Genomic DNA, 22,020 nt, shown 5'->3' with positions numbered 1-22,020 from the left:
TATGGGAATTACACATGTTTGGAGTTGAGGTACATTTTACAATGTGTACAGTTTAACACGAAGTAATCACTACACCGTTACTGCTAAGATTAGTGATTTAGACATCGGTTCCTTTGAAGATATACATCTGCATATATAAATGTAACAGTATTTCTAAAATTCTTCTGGAATATCTTCACAATGTTTATACTAAAACCGTTGTGTTTCAGGCATCAACGCACTTCTCAAACGTCCCGACGAAACCAGACTTGTAATGGTTTTAGTGATTGGTGCGTGTAGACAGATTATATACAACAAATCACAGCACCAAAGGCATGTGGTATGCTTCAGATTATGAATACTAATGATACCGAAAAACAAATTGAGTAAGTGAGTGAGTCATTTAGAATTTATAGTGTCACCGGCAGTATATCGCGATTAAAACAAGTTATAATTAATAAACGATTTCATAACACAAACAAGTTGACAAACGACAGTAAAAGCAACTAGAATATCACAGGAATAGTACTTAAATATCTAACGCTTGAGTTATATCTAGAACTATACAAAAGACAAACGAGCTCTGTAATGCCATAAACTGAGGGTAGATCACCATAGTGGGGGCCATACACATGGTTTACTGATTTCTGCGATCCCTAGAGCCGTTGGCGATTGTACACATTTCGACACATAACTTAAAATCAATAGTAAAACTATGTTAACGATGGTGATATTTTTGGTGAACGTAGTTTGTCAGAGGACCACGCTTTTGCACAACTTTAAACTCTGTGCAGGTAAAGCCAATAATCTAAGGAATAATATAAATACAGTCTGGTTATAATGCAATTATTTGTTTACAAAACAATCATCAACATTTATCAAACAATTCAGTTTCTATGAAACATCCAATAATTAAATGTCAGTTAACATTACTGAAAAGATCCTTCACTGTTCTTACACTGAAATAATTATCCTTTGAAATAGAAAACTAAGAATAAAATGATGTATCATCATTGACTAAAGAATTATATGTACATAAAATATCTACCGTATATTTCCACCTCACAGAAGCTCAGATTCAGCATCCCAACTCTAGGTTCACGATATATCAGGAGATGGGTCCCTGTCACGGGTACATCACAGACCAGGCTATATGGTGATTCCCACACGAAGGAAGAATTCTTCGGGGTGTGACATATTTTGCCATCTAAAGACACATGTACGTCATCCTGTTCATCTGGAAGTAGTTTTGAGAAGAATGAACAAAACACCTTGCAGTGAATATATATTTCGGGGTGCTTTAGCGTGGCTGGTAACAGATTAGCTTTCAAAGCTGATACATTGTTGTTAAAGATGCATCACAACAAGTACAACTCCAACGTTAGTACAATCATGTATATTCGTTATTTTGTGTTTCTGGTGACATATTACCTTCCCAGAATATCTTGAGTCTGGTAACTGTCCTGTTTTGTCCAAACCAAGCCTCCCATGCTGGGTAGATGGACGAGACTGCTGCACACGGCCCTGACGTGACACCATCAGTAACCCAGGATGCCTGTCCTGTGATGGTGTAAGATCTATTGTACCTAGATGTCCAATTAATCACTGCTTCTGGTGCTATGTTCACTGTAATGATAAACATAGTCATTATCTGTGGTATGTAAGTTCATCACATTTCAGTATGGAGATTCAGCTAGCAATTACTGGACGTACTGTATGTAGAATCCAGCAAATGTTATTTCACTTCAGCTTGTCATCAAGAGAGGCTTCAAAGTATAAAATATCTTGTATAAGCTGTGAGCATCAGTTATGTCCTCATCACCTTAGATTTGAAAGTATTGCACAGTTTTCTGCATCACCTTGTTAATGTCGTGATGCCCGTTTCGGTGAAAGACATCTTGCAAATATCAAAGGCAAAGTCTGCTACTTACCCTTTTGTGTCTAACAGGCAGTTAATGCCTAGGTCCTAACATAAAGTGTTTCTCTAAACCTTAACATAATAGCGACACGACGCGAGTGAACATAGAGTGTTCTTGTGAATCATTCACAAAACATATCTCATTCGCCGTTTTAGATGAATAGATATCTGAAAACTAGGCAAAAACTGTAATCACGACATGCCCCGAATGATGCACATATAATCGATACATCGATATCAATGTTACCTAGGGTACAGTCCTGGTGGCAGTTGGAGTCTTGGCCGGTCACTGCAACACACATAGACTTTGAGTTGATATGAATTTCGGGTGATGCATCAGTCGATTAAATGGTCATTCTCAGAAACTATTTATTTTCAAGGCACGCATCTGTGATCGCAAAAGCAGCTGTAACAGTTTGTGTTTTTGGCTCTTTTTTTCAAAAAATGATTTGTTGTGGTTTATACACAGTTATATTTTCTTTCACTGAAAACGTAGGTATTTCTCATTCTCATCAACTGTGTGTTTGGGAGTGTCTATTAGAAGAAGTTGGTGACTGGTTGAGCATATGTGTTTCCTTTTACTACGAACTTAGGTACTTCTTCCTAGTAATCAGATGTGTGTGTGCCTCACCTTGCGAGTTCCATGCAAGCACCAGAATCAAGTAAACAATGGCGATGTTGGTCGCATTGAATTCATTCATTCCTGGAGACCATAGAAGTAAATCCATTGAGAAGAAACTGGTTCCGAAGTGAACATAAAAACCCCAGCAGTGGGAGCTATTCGAGCCTGCTTTGAGCTAATCAAGCCCACTTCCTCGACACATTGCTTGCAGCTATTCATATGCACACTGGCATATTCACGGAAATATGATCACACTTACGGAACAAATACAGCGAGTAGACACGTGCAATAAAACGAACATGGTATGAACAGTCATCGCAAATTGCTTCCCATTTCCCTTGGTAGACAATGAGGAATGTTCAGTAGATAACACCTGCTTCAGTCTTCTTCCTGAAGAGAATTGAAGGATTTAAGGAACTGTAGTTTATAAAAGGATCATAGGCACTTTATTGGAAAACGCCTGTGCGTCCATTTTGTGATCATTTTCCTTCCGATAAGCAATATATGACATTGTCATAACTTGTATCTGTGATAAAGTCGATGAACGGATAAGGAGGAGTGAATTAATTTACTTTTACGCGGCTCTTAACAAAACATTCCAGCAACATAACACCAGAAATGGGCTTCACACATTGTACCCACGTGGGGAATCGAACCCGGGTCTTCCGTGTGACGAGGGAACGCTTGTACCACTAGGATATCCCCTTGATAAGGAGGAAGGGAATGTAGCTTTGTAATCTGCATATATTGCGTGATCGTTTTACAGTTATCGCACAGTTAAAATGCACAAATGGAGTTAAGTGTGGACTTGTTTTGAACAAGGAGCAATAGACCTCATTCTTGTGCAGTCTTATATATACCCACTAATCATTGTTGTGACAGTTCGTGCATGTTGAATTTCACAGGAAGTGTGTGCATGACACCCACATGTTCATTGTTATGATGCGTTTCTTGGTTCCTTCTGTTGATGCGTATTTAGCTCGAGCCTTCCAAAACGCAACAAAAAGTGTTGATAGCATCGTTAGGCTTCACTATATGCATCATCAGGCTTCACTGTATGCCTAAAACTCATATCAATTTAGGGTCCGAGTTTGTTTGGATAAACTTGCGTTTCTTATGCGTGTGAGTATATAATTGCATGGGACATAGTCACACTTCATTTCGAATTCATGACATTGCACTTATCAACATCTTGCTATTTACTGATCAGTATACCACACCGTGTGCAATACAAAGTGTACAGTAAACCGGGTCGTCTGCAAGCTATGATATGTGCCTATCTCAGGAACACGAATATAAACGCAGCATTGAAGGACAGACTGCTCACAACTGAGGTGATCCCTGATTGATGGTTATTCATAAATGCATGAAATACGAAGAAAACAATGGATTGTTGAATAGAGGTTGTCGCTTTATACAAATATTTGTAAAACTATTAAGATACGATTGATACCTCAATAATTGTCCCTCAGGTTTACAAGAAATGCGTGTAGGTCTACGGCGTGATAACTTTTCTCTTGATAAGCAGTATGTGTTGTGGATGTTGTCGTGAACGGTATGATTTGCAAGGAGGTATCACTACTTTTTTAACACCCACAATTGACTCAACTGCCACAACAACTTCTGTAAAACTGATAACATCCCAGTGGCTGCGCAGTACTTATCGGAGTAAGATACTGACTAACACGGTACAGCAGGGCGTTGTTTGCAGGTCACAAAGCTGTATTCACCTCCTCACAATGAACGTTGAAAATGATGAATGTGACACGTCAATGTCTCAAAATAACCATTATCAAACCATTATCAAACCATTATCAAACCATTATCAAACTAAACGTGTTCCAATAGGTGTAAACAGCAAAGTAAAGGCAACAGATTTGGTAAATCACTGAAAATCGGTATAGGTAGCACCTTTTTTCGATCTGTTTTAAGAGAATGAAAGGAGTAAAGATGAGTGAACGTTACACAAACTACACTGAAACATAAAAAAATTCAGTTTAAATTCAAGAAAAGAAATAATACCATAAATATGCATCACCATTTTTATGGATCACACCTTTATTGCAGTGGGCGTGACCATGGTCCCTAGCTAGTATGGTGATCTACCTTCTCTTGTTGGCGATCTATAGTCTGTTTTTTTATACTGTATTGTCAAGATAGTGTATTGATGATCTGTGTTATCATTTCCTGATCTCATGAGTGAGTAATCATGAATAAGGTGTCGGCAATATTTCCGCCATATTGTGACTACGATCGTATGACGTGTGTAGTTTTAGTCTTGATATTGAAATTATTTGGGCATCTTTTAACAATATTATATATTTTATGCATCGGTAGAAGCGACATAACCCTGATGAAGGAGTAAGTATTATCTCCGAAACGTTGTGTTCCATAAAAATCTTCATTCCGACACAACCCTTGTCACAGCCATATCAAATCTCTCCTAAAACCAGAGTTGTTTGTATATATCTGAGACTAAATCATGGGTATGTATTTGCTTCAGCAGTATTTCAGCCGGACAATGATGTTTGTAAACAAATCAAATCTGACCCAGACAATCCAGTGATTATAGCATGAAAGAGATTGTGTCCATGATCCACTATGAAATAGGAATAAGACCAGGTATTCGAGAAAAGGTGAGCGTATCCTGTCCCGCCGGTGGCACCCGTCATAAACATGTCCTAAGTATAGTCATTTGTTCACCTGACATAATTCGGGAACGTATGGCATATGTCAAAATTGCCACTGATGCATTTGGAAACATTTGGAAATTTCCTCCACATGTCTGCCATGAAATAGTTCCCATGGGGGATGTCTGCTTCAGTGGGATAACTTTTCACATATTGTTTTTTCGGTAAACTTCGAATCACGTCTGCTTTCATGTTTAGACCATTTGTCCACGATCTCTGTAGATAGGCATGCAAGTATATGTTTGTTCACCACATTTGTTTACAAATGTCCCTTGTATCAAGGAAGTTTTTCATGTGAGATAGTGGTGTACAACCGAACTTGGTCCGCTTGTCTCAAAAGCCTTCTGTGAATATCGAGAAAGTCCTCCCTTGATAGTATAGTATTAAAGATTATGGAAAAAAAGAGGAAATGGCATGTCTTCAGGTTTAAGAGTCAAGGCAAACACACTGTTGATAGGCTTAGGCAAATAGATATAATTCTAGTAACAAACGTTTTAACCTCGCAGAAACTCAGATATATCAGGAGACGGTTCCCTGTCACAGGTACATCACATTGCAGGATGTAATCGGCTTCCCATACGTAGATAGAGTCCAGGATGTGACATATTCTGCCAGCAACAGACACGTGTACGTCATCCTGTGGATTTGGAATATATTGCGTTGAAACTGAAAAGAATACATATTCGGGTGTGTAACAGAAAAGACACGTGTACAAAGCTGGCAAATTAATACAAATATTTAAGATGACGTACAAATTTTCAGCATTAGTACGCATGCGTTATCTTGTCTTTCTATTGACAAAGTACCTTTCCAGAATATCCTGATTCTGCTAACAGCCCCGTCCTGTTCAAACTCCTCCTCTCATGCTGGGTATATGGACGAGACTAATGCACACGGCCCTGACGTGACACCATCCTTCCCAGAATATCTTGAGTCTGGTAACTGTCCTGTTTTGTCAAAACCAAGCCTCCCATGCTGGGTGTATGGACGAGACTGATGCACACGGCCCTAATGTCACACCATCAGTAACCCAGGATGCCTGTCCCGTAGTAGTGTAAGTATTATTGTGTGCAGACACAAGGTTGTTCGCTGTAATATTCACTGTAATTATAAACATTGTCATTATCTGTGTTTTTAATGAACTTCACACACAACCATAAACGGGCACGTTTGGCATTGTGCTTGGCCACATGACACAGAAATCTGAGGACCTGGAGGAAAATCCATAGGTCAGACCAAAGCGGCTTCTTGCTTCATGTTACTGATGGGCGTACAAGTGTGTGGGACATAAGAACACATCTTTACCCTCATGAACATTCTGGCAATTGTTGTCTATGGAGGAGGACCTACCGTGGTGTGGAAATGCCTCTCTCGCGATTGTCCAGCTGGACGTGATCATGATCAGGGGCAATGTAACGTGAGCTCAATACATCGAGGACGTCATCTAGTCGTTGTCCCTCTTTTCGATAACCATCCACTTGCTACACGACCTCGGTAATGGACGACAGCGCCAGGCCTCACTGGTCATTTCAATGACCTGCAGCTCCATACTTCAGTGGGTTTTGTTTCGGGATAAAAACATTACCTGTCATAACATGACGTAATCGTCAATTCCAACTACAGCTAACCGATGTAACAGAAAGAAATTCATTTAATTACATATCATTCAACTGCTGTGCTAATTGGGCAAGGCATTTCACAAACCTGGGACAATATTCATCAATATTCAACAGTTATTTCTCTAACCACACAAACAACAATAAATATATCTCTGGAATTACAAATATATAACAAGGAACATCATTTCATAGTTTAGGTAGAATGGACATTCAGTATTCTGATGTTGAAACATAGCATATAGGTCACAAACAGTTATCTTAAATACCTTAAAATCATGTCAGTTGGCAAAGTTAACTTCATATGATCTGTCATTCCTTTTGTACATGGGATGGTGACTGTGTGGATTCTGAAAGGTTCCTCAACTGGTGACATGCTCTCTGACTCTTGATCAGCAGCATCTGAAATAAATGTTCAAACAATAATTAATATATTTCAGTTGTTGATTGTCCAGTAATGTTTTCTGTATCCCTGAAATACTGGTCAGTATCCCTGAAATTGAAAGTGCGTATTTAAGGGGTTTAAACAGCATGTATGTGTGTCCTGGAGATACTTTGATTAGCACTGATACAGAATATTTGCCCCCCCCCCCCCAAAAAAACCTCTTTGCCTTCACGACAAGAGCGTCTGCGTATGTCCATATGCTTTAAAAATTAATATAATGGGCCGTTCAAAATATATTTTAGGTTGGGTGCGGTGGGGTGTATCCCTTTTTGTTCTGTGGTGGTACGGTGTGTGTTTGACATTCACATTGTACGTGTGGTTCTAATTAAAATCTTGCATCGTGAACAGTTTGTATATTTCGCTTGCATAGTGAACAGTTTGTATATTTCACTTGCATAGTGAAGAGCTTGTATATTTCACGTCAACATCTAGACTATGTCACAATTCTTACGTTCTTGTTATGAATAATGTTCCAGGATCTATCCGTATTTTCGTCAACCACTGCCATCTTGTGATCTTATCCATGGGAATATAGTGAAACTATACCGTACATTCATTACGGCCATCGCTCCGATACAAAGGCATACAGCAGTTATCTTTCCTTCTCTAGGTCGCCAGTTTCAATGTCAAGGTCATCCTATATAATTCTTCCTTAGTAATGACATGCGTTTCCGGCGAGTATTGTATTGAGAGTATATATATGTACCTTGGCCACGTAACCGGTTTTGCCAATGGGTAGCCGACACTGCTGCGCAAATCGAGATAAACGATTTTGGCCTTACTGTAGAGCTACTGCTAAACATGCACACGTCGTCCTTGATTACGACACGCCCAAAGGAAAAGGTCATCTGTAATAAAAAGAGGAGTATCGACCTTCCGTTGTACGGGATAGATAAGCGAACAGTACTGTTTACAGTCGGAAACAAGTTTGAAGTTGTCGTGATCGCCACGCGACTCCAAGAGAGGAAACCTCTACTGACAGACACTATTTTGAAATAATCTAACAAACAGTAAACGCCAGTGGCACTTCTATCACCTAACAAGTAATTGTGAACAAATGATTCTGTCGGTTATTGCCTTGCTGCTTATTTTTTGTTTTGCTTATTCCTTCAGTAATGAGAACCGTGAGTTGTTTGTCAGCAAACTTACAAAGTCAAAACGTATTTCAACTTCATTGTAAGAAGATGGTGCAACGATACTCTAATTGGTCTAACTTTCAGACACAAATATACGATTGAGTAACTTAAAGGTGAATACATTTTGGACTTCAAGGCACGATAATAGGTTTGGGGCTCGCGGAAGGGAAGCATCTCTGCACAGTGAAAGAGTAACCAACTCGGGTTGTCACGTATATACTGGACAAAATAAGTTAGGGATATTGGTATTTTTATTACTGATATTTTATCAGTATGTCAATGATTAAATATAGCATTATTCGTAATTATAAATATCCCTCAGTATTTTTGTCCAGTATACGTTATATAATGGAAATTCCAAGTATGATCCTGAAAAATGATTGCAAGGGATCTGGTAAGTATGGGCCGGGGTTGGGGGTACCGCTGCTGGAGCCTCTGTCACGGGCTCGTAGAAAAGCCACGACACGAATATGGAATGTGAAGGGAATGAGACATGGGGTGACATGGGTTTGTAAAGGGAATGTGACGACTGTGACAACGGTATATACGCGCATCTGGTAGATAGCAACAGGAAGGTGAGCTGGGATTCTGACTCATCGCCTCATAACCTACAATACAGCATCCTGTTACCTGCTTTGCATTTGTTTCACTCGACTGACGTCACTGGTGGAACACTGCATTTAACTGGATAAATGCCTGCACGGCAATGTGCGCTGACTGAACCTGTGTCCAAAGTCCCGATATGCATCCATGTCACTTGACTAGTCAACTACATCTGGAGTCACTGTTCAAACCTTACGCCGGTAGTAGAACTGTTACCCTCACATTTCCCAATCTTGTTTACGATAAGTACAGGCGTAACTAAGATAATATACTTTGTTTGGAGAAGATGTTTAACAGGAAAGTAAAGCGTTTTCAGGTTGTTCATGTGCTGGGATTCTGACAGAGTGTAACAGGTGTAAGTACGGGGGAAGTGGAACATCTGTGTCCGGGTATATGTTAATAGATATAATATATATGCATAAGACCTCACTTGAGGGTCGCACACAAAATTTCGACCAGAAACCAATACATGTTTTTAGGCAGGGCCACTCAACACAGCATTTTTAATAAAGAATAAATTCAACACACTGAGCGTAGTTCGTCATCGATTTAATTAAGGATCATAATTTGAATCTCCATAATATAAAATATAACATTACAAGCAATCTAAACACAGTAAGCACTGTCAACTTAACTGGGGCAATGGGAATCTAAGGCTGGTGGCACATACCCGTGTTCAGCATGTTATTCCGTTCAGAAGTTGACAGAGAGAGAATGAAGAAGATGGACTATCTGCAAATTGTATCTCGTCTAAATCATGAGTCTGTTGTCCAGACTGTGGGAACATCTGTTCTCCTGTACGTGGCGTATCGAGTGGTCAAGTTCCTCATCTGGTATTGGCGTTTCTACAGCTTCTTTAACAACTGTCAGGGCGTCAAAGACTTCTCATGGAGGACTGGAAACCTGCATTCAGTAAGTCAATGTATCTCGTTCTAGGCCATTATGGCTTTGTAAGAAAGTCATCTAAGTCCTTGTATTGATATATAGTGGGTGCACTCATTTACACTGAAGAAATAATCTGATTTCGACAATGTACTGGACTGTACAAGCCACAAACGGGACTGAGTGAGGTTTTATGCCGGTGTTGACAGATGCTGGTTTTGACAGCTTCCACTGTAGTTTTATTATTTACCGGTATTTTTGTCGACGCTGTTCTGTTACTGCAGCTGTTTGTGCACCTCTAGCTGCTTTTCATCTCGTCACCGCCAGTCGAGGAAAACTAGTCAATGTTGTTTCCGCTGCCTGGCTTGCCGGAGGAAGATATCTGTATGAAAAAAAAAGATGTCATGTACAAGTTCCTATATGGAAGTGTACAAACTTCACAGCCTAGGTCATGCTGATCCTGAAGATTGATTCAGACCGCAGCGATAACCTGCGACAGATATATCTGGTTTATAACAATTCAGTCTATCCCAATATTTGTACATGTCTCTATAAAACGATTCAACCGGCGACAGTCAGTCCCTCAGTGGTTTTCGACATCGGAAATATTTCTGTAATTCATCCAGCTCTCCAGAATACAGTGATTCAAAAACCACTATTGGTTTCCATAATACATTACAACTCCATTACGAGTAAACTCCAGTGTCACCTTTGTCACCTGAGATGTAATTGTGAGCAAATGATTATTGCCTTGCAGTTAGTGTTGCATTTTCACTTTTACAATTTTGGAACGAGAACCGTAAAATGTTGCTCAGCAGAAGCTATTTCAGCATCCGTTTAAGCATGTGTACTCTAGTCGACTGAGATGTGTCATGTCGGTCAAGGAAAACATACAGCAACAGGGGTGAGTACGGGAATTTGATATCTAACATCGTGTGGGAATACGGCGGTTCTGGCAGGCAGCAGCATTGTTAAGTGAGGTGATTATGAGATAGGGACATTTGAAGAACGGGGAATTAGACATACAGCACCATAGGAATGTGTGAGGAATTATATTATAGGCAACAAGGCCTATACAGCAATCCGGGGACAGCGACCTGCGACATCTGCACAACATATACACTTGATCGCAAAATTGAAAAACACGATATTTGTAAAACGCATTGTCAAAAACTTACACATAGTATCAATATTTGTTTTTCAGGCAAACTCACCCGTACGTAAACTCAGTGACTGACTTAGTCGCCTTAGTAGCAGATCCAGCCCTGTAAGTATGAGAGAATACAGCTTGGTAAACGCACGCTGTCTGCCCAGTCGGGTTTTATCACAGCAATGAGATGAGGAGCAAGTACATCTAGCGTAGCTGGGACTGTGTTGTGTTTATGCAGTGGGTCAGGTACCAATACTTCAATTATACTGGTGAAGCCAGTGTTTAGGTTATTTTATCGCGCGGCTGGTATTCATACTTGCATCAATGTATTATATTCCCAATTCCTAGATTCCAGTTCTGATTGTTGGGTTGGTATCGATGGAACCAGCCACGCTAGGTGAAGTGGTTGAAATGGGGAATTGTAATAATTTTGGTCAGATGTTTAATGAGAAATGTTCCCTTGCCATCCTTTAAAGTTTCTGCACAAGCACAATACACACACCTCACATTCAGTTACACATCCACTATTTTAATGATTGTAAACAATTTATTCTATTGTACATATAATCTCCAGAGAAAAGCTCCATACTGACAGTTTCGCAAGTTTATAGAGAAAGTATAATTGTCATTCCCGGCTTCAAGTTCGAATGTTCTGAAGACAAAAATCAGCATAAGATCAGTTAGAGCTCCTACTGGTTCTGAAAAGACTGTTTATGGACTTACCTATTCAGATAATGACATCAGTTGTATATGTCCACATTCTACAATCATTCATTATGTCTTCACTGTATTACATTTAGTGCATCAGAGAGTGGATATCCAGAATCGTTAATAATTTATTGTATAAATGCCGTTATTAGAACGAAACATCAGAGAAGATATATTGTGTTTTGAAGGCGGTATTTGAACTTGTGAAACTGATATTGTCGGTCACATGGATGCCGATTAACTTGTTTTCAGCACCCCATGGCACTGCCCTGACATCATCATCTTCAACTCGTCCCAGGGGAAGAAGTTAAATGCAGCTGTGTGACTTTGTACATCATGGAGAAGAGGCAACCGACCTTGGTCAGTGTTTAGTGTGAAAACCATTCATTCTACATAATTGCCCTTAGTGGAGCAAAGTTGACCAAAATAACATACTGCCTACATGTAACATTGCACTTTATCTAACCGCACACATGAATGTCGCTTTCTGATTGGCCGAGCGCTATTCTATTATTTTCAATGTACCCCGCTTACAGGTGATGTATTATTTTCAATGTACACCGCTGGAAATTCTCCTGGTGCTTCATGGTAGTATTTCTTTGCCTCGACATAACATTGAATCACACATCAGGCACAGAAATTGTTTTGCGAATGAAAATCAATGGAAAGGAGATCACTCTTAATCTGATTACCTTGTGTCGTCTGTAAGTGGCGATTCGCCTCGCATTCAACAGAAGTGCTTCAAACAGTTCAAAATTAAAATTCAGGTGTTCGGTAAAATAAATACGTTGGTCACTGGTCCCTCGGGGTCCATGGGGTCACCTCGAGGGTACATGAGCCCATGGCCCCGTCGCGACCAGTGAGCAACTTATCGTGTATCATTGTGCTGCGCAGGTAATTGTACTGAGAATAACACTGTGTTGATAGTAACATTGTACTTAGAGAACACAGCACTATTAGCAACATTGCACTGAGAGAAACATTGTATTTAGAGGGAGAAAATACCGATGTTTTGCAATTGAAAATCAATGGAAGGGAGATAACTCTAAATATGTTTACCTTGTGTCGTCTTCAAAATGGCGATTCGCCTCGCATTCAACAGGAGTGCTTCAAACAGTTCAAAATTAAAATTCAGGTGTTCGGTAAGATAAATACGTCGTTTACTGGTCACGAGGTGACATAAACAAACCTCGAGGGTACATGAGCCCATGGCCCCCTCGTGACAGTGAACAACTCATAGTATATATAGTGTCCGGTGTGTAACAGTGTATTGTGTATATAATATTCTGCGGTGTGTAACAGTGTATTGTGTATGTAATATCGTACGGTATGTAGCAATGTGTTGTATAATCATGCATATTGTACTGAAATATGTGTAGGAGAGAGATGGATCCCCCCCAAGACCCGCTACATCGACTTCCTAGACGTCCTGCTCAGTGCCAGAGATGCTGATGGCAAGGGCCTTACCCTGCTAGAGATCAGGAATGAAGTCGACACGTTTCTATTTGGAGGTGCATCCACTAATCAGGGAACATGTCGTTTTCAGTACTCCAACAGAGACAGAGTAGCTTCCCTTTAGTTATTGACGAAAACAGCAGTAGCATGTTAGCTCCCCAATCCTACATTTGAGTAATATATTATTTCTCACTTTTCTTTTTCTGGATTTACGAACAATGTTTCCTCTTCTAGATATCCATGTACTTTCCCTTCCCAATTATGATGCCTTTCTGTACTACGGCTCCTCTAGATATGAACGGGAAAAATTCACTTGTGGCAAAGGTATCTTTAAATGTTGAAATGGAAATCTGCTGAAGGAATATTTTTATGTCTGCAAATGCTTTGATGTCCCAGTCGTTATTGATAGAAATAAAAAATGCCTTGCCACTGATGGGGTTTTCCGCTGTATCCACATGACAACTTCGAAACGTTTATCTTTGTGGTTGCCTACGTTCGTACTTAAAATAGATCTCTTGATCCGTATGTTGTTACAAAGGTCATGATACAAAGACCAGTGGGATATCATGGACTCTGTTCACCATGGCTTCCAAACCCGAGTTTCAGGCGCGAATCCAGGAGGAAGTGGACACACTACTGGACGGAAGAGAGTCCAGTCACATCACATGGTAAGTCGCATGAGACGGTAGAGAACATCACCAAGTTGGGCAGATCAAATCGTAGAGTATGTTATTTGCTAGAGCACTTCACCTGGTTTTGTTTGGGAACATGATATACACTCCATTGTGTGGGAAATCATCAGATGGTATCAGGCTAACTGACCCACGGCTAACTCTCACCGACAACTGTCCCGTAGGCTAATTGCCTTCTAGGACAAGTGCCCTCCATCAAAACGAAAAGTGACTCCCCCATCTCTAGGACTGTTTTTATTAAACTCAATCCTGAAATATATCCATCAACGCAACCACGTGTTGGGTTGTGATTACGGTAACAGCTTAATTAAGATAACAACTTCATAAAAAAATATTAACTGGCTATCTAAGAAACTGGCTTCCATCTCGATAGGATTGTTAAACTGAATTAAATGTGTGGGTTGTGGGTTGCCTCCCCCAAACGAAAAGCCTAAAGTAACATTGCCAAAAGAGTTGCACGTGTTGTTGAAAGATATAACCCTATGGACATTTTGGAATTTTTAGGAGACATCTCCCAAAATCTGTCCTTGAATCCTTGAATCTAAGTGAAGTGACATTTATGAACTTTCTGAAAAAAGTGGTCTAAGTGAATCTGAAGACTGATATGTTGTTTTGTAGTCCTTTTAAATTTATAACTATTACTTTTAGTTTGTGTGATTTTGTTTTGATGGGCAGTTGTCCGGGTGGCTATTAATCCAGGGGGCAGAAGTAGTATAGGGAATGATAGTTCTAAAACACTTTCATAAAACCCCTCTACAAAGCCTTATTTACTAAATAAGGCTTTGTAGAGGGGTTTTATGAAAGTGTTTTAGAACTATCATTCCCTATACTACTGCAGATGTCCGGGGCACACAACGTCCAGGGATCAGACAGCCAGAGGGCAGTTAGTCTAGACCCGCTAAGATAGAACACGTTCCTAGACAGGGCACACCGCTCATATGAGCACATCGCTCATATCCTTGGAAAGCACATAACCTATCATTAGGAGGTAGGATGCATCGTGGAGTGTAAATGACCTGGTGAGGCATTGCAGCTGGTATGGAACAGAAGAAAACACATACATCCCCAGATATAACACTTCCTTCTGAAATGGAACATCCCCTGGTATGACATATCCCTTGGTATAACACAGTCCCTGGTATGGCACACCGCCTGGTATGACGCATTCCCTGGTATGATACATCCCCTGGTACGACGCATTCCCTGGTATGAGACATCCCTTGGTATCACACATCCACTGGTATGAGACATCCCTGTATGACATATCCGTTGTATGGCACATTCCCTAGTATGACACCCCCCACCCCCACCCCCACCCCCACCCCCACCCCCACCCCCCTGGTATAGCACATCGCTTTGTATGACACATCGTATGGTATGAAACATCCCTGGTATGACGCAGCCTTGTTTTGTTCGAATTCCCAACGAGTTTCCCACTTATATATCACACTTCCGTACAGGTTTCTTGTTTAACTTGACGCCGGATTCGGCATTATTTCAGAACTTCCCAGACTGATTAGTGTGTTTTTATTTGGACATTGATAAGCTTTGTGTCAGTGGAACGTTCATGCAACCGGTATATGTGTTAAATAGGGATGACATCACCAAGATGGAGTATCTCTCACGATGTCGGAAGGAAGAGATGAGGTTTCACTCGCTGTTCCGTCCATTGGTCGGAAACTGGAAAATCCCATGGACATCGACGGGAAGGTCTTCCCAGTAGGAACACTGATTTTACTGGGATATGGAATGTTCATCACAACCCGGAAGTGTGGGAGAACCCGGAAGTGTATGAGCCTAATCGGTTTCTACCGGAGAACATCCAGAAGAAGGACCCTTACGCATATATCCCCTTCTCCGCTGGCCCGAGGTAGTACTCAGTTGTTCTGAAGCCAGGCTGTTGGGTTACATACTCTGTGCCGACCAACGGAACCGGCTTTAGTAGATGTGTCAAGCCAGTCAGTCTCTATACAGGGTAAGTTAGTGGTCCATGGTAATACCAGACCTTCTGTCAGATACTTTACGATAACCTTGTGGTTAGAATATACCTCATCTGTCCATCGTTCCCTACGTCAGTGCGTATGCAGATACACTGACGTGGATTCAGAGGTAATAGATTTTGAATCTGGAATTTCAAGTTTGTTAAGTATCATACAAGATTGTTTTCACTATGCTGGTTCGGTTCTGATCTTCGCTTTACGCCGCTTGTAGCAACATTCTTGCAATATCACGGTGGGGGGTATCCAAAATTGACTTCACGCATTGTCCCCATTTCGATAATTGAAACAGGGGCTTCAGTGTGATGAGTGAAAGTCTTAACTAGCCAAGCCTATCGCCCCATAATCGTTGTAGCATTCCGATAACAGCATGAAAATGTGTTGCCATATTATTTCACCAGCATCCGTGACCAGAATGGATTCATCATATTTAACTTCCGGTGGAATATAGTCAGATTGGATAGGAATACAGTATTGTTCATGACAATTTCTTTCCAGAAACTGTATCGGACAACATTTTGCCATGAACGAGAAAAAGATCATGTTTGCAAGAACACTTCACAGGTATTCTAGAAATCATTAAGTATTCTTTCACTAAATCGTTAAATGAGAGACAGTATTTGCACTGGAATTTTGAGAAATCTCAAGTTAGTTTTACAACGAAAATTAGAATTAACCTTGGTGGAAACATTATTTTCTGGCCATAATGTTTGTGTTCATTGTCTTCATCGTATTTCAGGTATACGTTAGAGGTTGACACAAAACACAAAGCGGAACGAAGGAATGCCGTTGTGATGAAGTCCTCTGAAGGACTGTGGGTGTACGCTAGACACAGACGCTGAACAGTTCAACAGAACATGTTGAAATTGCACATCCCACCATACCTAAGATACAATGTCAATTGAAAATAATATCCACGGAAACATTCACTCCATAATTCCATATATTTTGACAGCAGAATGCCTGTGAAAACCACTTGTACGGCAAACTGATAAATCACTAACACCAGGCATTTCCTCTATTTCTGTGACCACCATGAAAGAAGGGTACAAGTCACAGTATGGATTAACACTGGCTTGTTTTACATGATGATATGTTTTATGCTAACTATAAACACGATAAAGTATAGTACGATGGGCGTTGTTTTCTTGTCATTGTTGACATCTGTGAAGAGCCGGGTTAGAATTGGTCTTCAGGAACCCATGCTTGTCATGAGAGGAGGCCAGCGGGATTGGGTGATCAGACTCACTGATTTGGCTGACACATGTCGCCGTATTCCAAATGCGTAGACTGATGCCCAAGATGTTGATTGCTGCATTGTCTGGTACAGATTCCATGAAATGCCACCGTTAAACAACAACCAAATCCAAACGATTCGCTGTCTACAGCTTTATATTGTTGCATACAGCTACATGTAAAATATTGCCTTCTGCAATTCTTTGTTGTGTATTTATTAATTATGCAGTAATGTTGATTTATGAAGATACTGACATTGTAGTGATAATACTAACCAATAATAACAACGGTCGTTTATGTGTTTGTACGATGGATAATTATCAGGGCATTGTGTCTGTAGTAATGCTATGTTTGTGACCAGTTATTGATAGAAAGCATAGACAATATATTGATAGAAAACACTGAATTATTATCATTTTATCATAACCACTTGAATCATTGAAATTAGATACTATCAGTTTGGACTAATAAATGCGCCTGATCATATTACTTATTATTTTAAAGGTGAAGGAACAAGGTTAATGGATGATCAACTGATTTATTTTCACAATGGCGACGTCTCGGTATGGATTCTTATACCGTTTAAAGCATATGGGAGGACAAGGTGTAACAGTTTATATACAGGTACATGAGCTATAGCTGAGGAGATTAACAACAACAACAACAACAACATAATTGAGGAGATGAGGTAACAAAAACATCTTGTCCTTGTCCTCCCATATGCTTTAAACGGTATAAGAATCCATACCGAAACGTCGCCATTGTGAAAATAAAGAAGTTGATCATCCATAAAACTTGTTCCTTAGCCTTTAGCTCAGCAACTTCTAAAAATGCTTCTAAAACAGTTTACTTACTATTTTGCTGCGCTCATATACAACACTGACGCACTACTTCCGCTTGACCACCGACAGGGCTAATATTGACACAACAGAAACATATTTATTAAATCTCGAAAAACGAATATGATTTTCCTCCATATCTAGCTAATATATTAGCGTCCATTATAACAATATTCAAACTCAATTACCGTCTTTAGGGACAACCATAAACAAAAATATTTCTTGTTTTGAATGGCTCGAACATAATGGATATTCAGTATGTGTCCTACTTCCGATCAAATAAGTAGAAAGTTTAATCGTAATGAATTTTGAGACTACCAGTTAGGTCTAACATTCATCTAATTTTCAAAAGCGGTACATTTTTTGTGAAATGGAATGAAAATGTCAGTAGGACTAGACAGTGAATAAAAGGCAGACTAGCAAATGACTGCGGGATGCAGCTACACAAGGTTTACGTCTTGCTGATGTACTGAACGTGCGTATATACGTGGTTACAGAACTTCATAATTTATTGGGGGCGATGGTGTAGCTTTGTGATAGAGCCTTCGACCTGGATTTCTGATATGATATAGGAATATTTATGCAGCGCACATATCCACGTGCTGCATGCTCAAGGTGCTGGTATTTTTTCCTCGATCACTGGATGTCATTCTCAACAGCACATAGTATTTCAACCTCCACTCCCTGGGGAGTATACAACTCTTGCTGCCACATGGCGCACCGAGTTTATTGAGGTTCTCTCATCCTTACGAGGTACCCATTCACAGCTGGGTAGACTGGGACACATAGTCACAGTACTTAGTCCAAGTTTACTGCACGTTGCTGTACCCGCAACTAGGTGTTTGCACGTATTTATGTGGTCACCATCTGGTCATATACCAACGGATTCGTGGGTTCTTTCAAGTGCACAGGGTTGTGTACTGTACACTAGGGGTTGTGACATCACTGAAAGAGTCTGGACAAAATGCTGACTCCAAGGTTTTTACGCCCTGTCACCGGTGGGCTCGATCCCGACACCTCAACCGAGCTGGATCACTAGCCTGGCGCCTTACCTAGCTCGCCCACCATGCCCCATGGGTTTCATTCCTAAACGGTACATTTTGTGGAGCCTATTTCTGATGCGATGAACCTGCCCACTTTTCCTGGAATATTACGAAACGCAGTGTAAATATAGGTTATCACGCGGGTGTGTTTTGGGATGGTTAATGTCCATTAAGAATAAACATTGTATTTAGCGAGTTAAATAGTGTATATTCCTAATGCAGGATATTAACCATCCCAAAGCACACGAGTGTGATAACCTATTTATCATACAATGCCATTCTTACTTTAATTTTTTTTTAAATGTGATTTTATTTGCTACAGATCATGAAACTAAAGTTCCTGAGATGTGCCCGCATATCTATTACGTCACAAATATGTGCGTAGTAATACGTGAGGTCACAAGCTCGTTTACTCATTTGACTGCGTTACGTCATGTAGTTCCCAGTTAGCCTTTATGTTAAAGACTGTATTGTTGTCAACAAATATCAACACGTGTGGACTTTGGGAAAATTTCAGTTAAACTTTTGAACATCAGATGCACTTTAATGTCCGCGTGACATTGTGTACCTGGATACCTTATATGTGCTGTCCTCTCGCTCACATTGGCATTCCGACGGTAAACTGTTGTTGGTATCGTCGCAAGCCTATGGATTTCTTCGCTTTGTAATCTACAACTTCTATCATAACCAGGCATGTCTTTTCTAGGATCAAAGCACTGACAGTACCGTAACTACGGCCGTGCGCCCGTACACGATCACCGACCTTTTAAGCCAGTTTGTTTACACTCTGAAAGTAGTCCTTAAAATTTGCTTATGACCTCTCGAATTTGCATTGGTATCCGTATATGACCCCAACGGATACTGAAAATATCCGTTGGCTTTATCCTGCCGAGAACACTACCCATTGTGTAATAAATATATTTTCACTCACATTCACGCATAATCCTTTTGTTAGTAAATATTGTTGCCTGGTACCTTCAAATAAAGGTTGCTTTAAGGTAACTATTTCTCGTCAGAACATTACGCGTTACATTTTGCATTTTGTAACATCGATCCGTTGCTGTCCACAACTAACTATATCTGAGAGTCTGCGAAGTGCAACATTCAGTATACTGCTTTTTTTCATTTCGATATTTCCATATTTCTGATAATCTTACCCGAATATTTCAAGAAAGTTCGTTGTTCAACAGAAGGTATCAGATGAACCTGCCCACTCTTCCTGGAATGCAATGGCCATTTGTGGGAGTGTGTCAGGCGTGTACTGTTCTATCAGGTTTAGATCTGGTGATCTGGAAGACTAGGGCAAGGCACTGCCGTTATAAGTGGCAATATACTGGACTGTTGTATGTTGTATGTGAAATGGTGTTGTCATACTGGAACAGCTCCATTCGTTGATGTGCTGATTTGCTGACAAACCACCACTGAACTGGATCTTTGTGTGCTGGATGTCGCAACCCCCGCACCCATGACACTGTCATTAATGAATCTGTCGACAGCAATTAGGACTATTGTCTCCGAGTTTCTAAAGCAATGGAAAATGTGCCCCCTTTTTGCGCTGAAGCTGTTTGCAATCGAAGAAAGATGACAATTTTGAAAGACAAAGTGTATTGTTTTTGCAACATGAGTCTAAACCTTTAATGGCGTTTTGGCGAGTGTTTTTTCAAACGTTCTAAAGCACGGAAAAGGTCAAAGCACGGAAAAGGTGCTTTGGTACTGACGCTATTTACAATCAAAGAAAGATGACGTTTTGGAAAGAAATATACTACGTGTTTTTCTTTTTAAAGTGTGTAGGTGACACTTAAATCGTGTAGTTGCTGCTTTGAATGTACTTTTAGCATAAAAAGAACAACTAGGGAACGACCAGAACAGTGTTTAAGTGCATGAGAGGAAAACTGCACTAAATGGAAATATATTTTCAGATTGCTACAAGAGTATATTTCCTGTAAATTGTATTATTGATTATATGATAATCATTACTGGGTCACACATTGTTTAGAGTTTTGAGTGATAGGTGTATTTCGTATCATAAATTAGTATTTTAGCAGCGGGCTTGTAAGGCACGTAGTTCTAGCACTGAGAATGTTTTGACCGAGGTTATTGTGTTGACACACACACACATGGATAACATGAGTTCATCAATCTGCCTCCCTCTTCGTCAACACTTGACCTACATGACCGCTGCTTGACCGCTTGGCATGTTACATTCAGTGTAACTGTTTCTAACTCTCAAACCAAGACTCTAGTGAGTTCATATTATATTTTGTGACCCGTTACTTTGGATTTGACTCAGTTGCATTGTACATGAAAACTCTATTGTGAATCTTTATATCTTGCTATTGTCAGCTCAATACTTAATATTGAATATTTTATACTTGTCTGTGTTATATTTTGTTGGTTCTTATGGGATTTCTTACACCCTTTGTCACGGCAATTTTTTTACCATAACAAAACTTGGGGCTCGTCTGAAATAGAATTCATTTGACATTTGAGACCTATTGTGAAAAATGTATTACAACCTTTTCCAATTTTGCAACAAGTTAATTGTGGAACCAGCAAAATGGTGTTTAAAACTGGGAAACTGGAAAGTTGCGTAAGTCCCATGACCCCGAGGCTGTCAGTGAAATGCGCAAATCAGATTCATTGCGAATTTCCTCACATTTCGAACTTGGGATCAATGAGGGAATCTCAGATTTTGAAAGTTGTTTTGAATCACTTTATTTGTGAGGGAGCTTTTGGGGAAAAGGTAGAAATGGGAAAAGAAATGAGAAAGTTTGAAATGGTGACAAAAAAGAAAGAAAAGAAACGGAAATGAAAAAGTTGGAAATGGAGAAGGTAATGGAAAGAGACAGAGATAGAAACGAAATAGAATTAAGGAAATTGGAAGCTGACAGAGGAATTGAACTAAAAAGCTTAGAAATGTCATCTCAGCCCTCAGAGACTGGTGCCCCTTTTTTAGAAAGACGTAGACAAATATGTTCCATATTTTGAAAAAGTGCCCTAGGGAATCGT

At 40.0% G+C, this 22,020-nt stretch overlaps 1 protein-coding gene and 1 pseudogene across 1 annotated transcript in view; one reads left to right on the top strand and one right to left on the bottom strand.

Annotated features, from left to right (window-relative positions):
• LOC137297079 (fibulin-1-like) overlaps positions 1-22,020 on the bottom strand; it is a 565,492-nt gene that overhangs the window by 311,568 nt on the left and 231,904 nt on the right. The window lies entirely within an intron of this gene.
• Positions 8,783-16,735, top strand: LOC137297317 (ultra-long-chain fatty acid omega-hydroxylase-like; annotated as a pseudogene).

Source organism: Haliotis asinina, chromosome 9, assembly GCF_037392515.1.
Source record: "Haliotis asinina isolate JCU_RB_2024 chromosome 9, JCU_Hal_asi_v2, whole genome shotgun sequence".
Taxonomy (NCBI): domain Eukaryota; kingdom Metazoa; phylum Mollusca; class Gastropoda; order Lepetellida; family Haliotidae; genus Haliotis; species Haliotis asinina.
Note: the sequence above shows the minus strand (reverse complement) of the source record. Positions and strands in the feature narration are given on the sequence as shown.